The sequence below is a fragment of the Impatiens glandulifera genome, chromosome 1, assembly GCF_907164915.1.
Source record: "Impatiens glandulifera chromosome 1, dImpGla2.1, whole genome shotgun sequence".
NCBI classification, from domain to species: Eukaryota; Viridiplantae; Streptophyta; class Magnoliopsida; order Ericales; family Balsaminaceae; genus Impatiens; species Impatiens glandulifera.
The window spans coordinates 17,284,083-17,287,021 of NC_061862.1; positions in this window are offsets into that span (position 1 = coordinate 17,284,083).

The window sequence follows — 2,939 nt, forward strand, 5'->3', positions numbered from 1 at the left end:
CCGACTCATTAAAACCGGTCTGGGATATTTTCTGGAGGGACCTCATGTAATCTACAAGAACGCGGTTGAAGAGTTCTTCAAAACTGCAACCGTTTCCTACGACAGGATCCTCGCAACGGTTTGCGGCTCCCAAATAGAAATCACAGAAGCCGTAGTGGCCGAAAGCCTGCATCTCCCAACTACCGGTATGGACGCAACAGCAGAGATGGACGACGACGTTTTTAAGATGGCTTGCCGCGTGTATCAGCAACAAACAATCCGGTTCCCACATCCGGAAAGAAACAACTGCTGAAACCGGAGCTCATCCCGGCGTGTGACGTTTTTGCCAGGGCGATACTGGCAAGGGGAGGAAATTTCAGCAATCTGACCAAGGACAAAATCAGAATGATTTTTCGTCTAATGGAAGGCACAGAGATCAACTGGGCAAGATCGGTCTTCGGCAATCTTATGGAAATGGTGAGACCGGACTCAGATAGGTCTTGGGGGTATGCAGTTCAACTCGGCAAGATCTTCTTACATCTAAAGATCAATGTCGGTCCCGGCGTTGGAATACTAAAACGCAGCATCATTCGATCAAGGCATTTTCTTCCAAGAAGACAGTCGGCCTCCAGTTCCACAGGTGGCCGAAAGAAGAAAGCCGCGAAGAAAACTACCCCGGCAAAAGCAAGAACCGGAGGAAAGAGAAAAGAAAAAGTGACTTTCGAAGACCTACCTCAACAAACAGAGGATGAAGAATGGGACGATGAGGAAGCCGATTCAGAGGGAACCGAAAATGAAACGGTCCATGAGGACGATCTCTCAGCTCGGAGTCCGACCGATGCCGAACAAAGCTTCAATCCTGAGACCACCGAGGGTGGGGAAGGGAATCATGAGGGAGCCGATAATGAAGGCCTCAGCAGGGAAGAAGCCGACGATGCCGAGGCCGAAAGATTAGCCCAGAATATCTTTCAGGGCATCATCAGGCGGAATGAAGACGTTATAAACTTATACTTGGAGTGGCATGAGCACCGCTTCAACATGAACTATAATAACATGATGACGGACTTGAACCAAGAGGATTGCTTCGCCAGGTTGGAGGACGTAGAGGACAATATCTTAAGCCTCACAAAATCCAGTACCATTCATGAGGTACAGTGCCGAACTTGCCTACTGATACCGAGAAGTCATCTTCGACAGCTAAGAAGGCGTATCAGGAAGATTAAGGAAGAATATGCCGAAGGAGGATCGGTGTCTACCGTAGCACCGCGAGTAATAGAAAAACTTCAAAAAGGCAAATGGGAAGTACACCAAGAGATAGCGCGGTTAGAAGCAATTTGCGCTCAGAAACAAGTTCCGGTGTATACCGCTCCGGTCATCGAAGACTTTCAAATGGACTGGGCATCAACTTCGAGAGAAGACACCGCGACACCAAGGGACATCGAGACTCCGATGCCAGAAGATGATGAGGTATCGACTCCAAGAACTGTTGAGATATCGACTCCAAGAACAATAGAGGTACCGACTCCAGGAACTGTTGAGGTACAACCTTTAGAGGATGTCGAGGTACCGATCCTGGAAAATGCGGCACTAAACTTGGTGGATGCGGTCACATTAGAAACACCTACTGAGGTTGTTGAAATACTAGACTCCGATGTTGAGAGAGCCGACCCTAATCAGACCGAGCAGTCCGCTCCCACTCCTCCACCGGCAGCCACCGTCTCAGTTCCTTCTAAGGAATGGATTGATGACCTATTTCAAAAATTTGAAGTAGTTGTTTCGAAGCGGATTGAGGACCGACTTCGGCAATTTGAAGCATCAATATCAGAGCTGATTGATGACCGAATAACTGAACACAACGTCTCTAAGCTTCAACCGCTCAAGGATAGATGCGAGACAGTTTTCGATTCGGCCATGCAGTTCGCCGATGTGACAAAGAACGTTGTGGACTACCATCAAACGCGCCTGGAGCAACTTAGCACCGGACTATGGGAAGAGGCCGGTGAACGAGAAAATTGTGCTCATCATATTTTAGCTCTGGAGAGTCTCACTTCGAAATTACAGAAGGACTTTGAACGGGTTGATCCGACAATTGAACAAGTCTCGGCACTGGAAAAGAAAAACGATGATCTTGTGGCCGAAGTAAAGGCACTAACTGAGCAGATGGCCGAAATTCTAAAGGCCAAGGAAAACGCAGATGCCGCGGCCATAGAGGCCGATGCTCTAGTTGCAAAGAGGGTCCAAGAAAGGCTGGACGCCGAAGCCAGCAAGGACAAAGAGCCGCAGCGAGTATCTCAGATGACCGACGAAGAAATAGAGGCCGAAAGAGCAAGAAGGGGCGAGGCCTTATTCCCAGGATATGCCGAGAAAGTGGCCAGACTGGCTGCGGACGATGCCGCACGACTGGAACGGGAAGCACGAAGGCTGGCCGACTTTGCAAAGGAAAATGAGAAAAAGAAGAAGGCAGCCGCTTCCGTTTCAGCACCAGCAACTTCCGTTTCAGCACCGGCAGCCTCAGCTTCGGCATCAAAGAAAAGAAAGCGGCCGGCCAGTAAGAAAGTTCGAATTCTCGAGACGCTCAACACGATCTCTGAACCGGCAGAAACGGACCCCTCGCAGCAAGCCGACCTAATCGAGGAGGAAGTCGTAGAACAGTTGCGGTCCCGATCAAAAAGGCCACGATCTTCCCAGCCGCAACCGCCACCACCACCGAAGAGAAAGAAGAGTGCCTACGAATTCACGGACTCAGAATAGGGACTATCCCTCTTTTTCTTACTTACCTTAGTATTTTTGCTTAGTGCTTTCCGGTTATCTATGAATATATAAAGTTATTTTTGAATACCGGCCTTATTTTGCATTTCTACATAATTTTGATAATTTTAAATAAAATAATCAAAAAGGGAGAAATTGTTAGATAAAAGATAGAGATTCATCCAAAACCCCTCCCCCAAAATTTTTCGAAA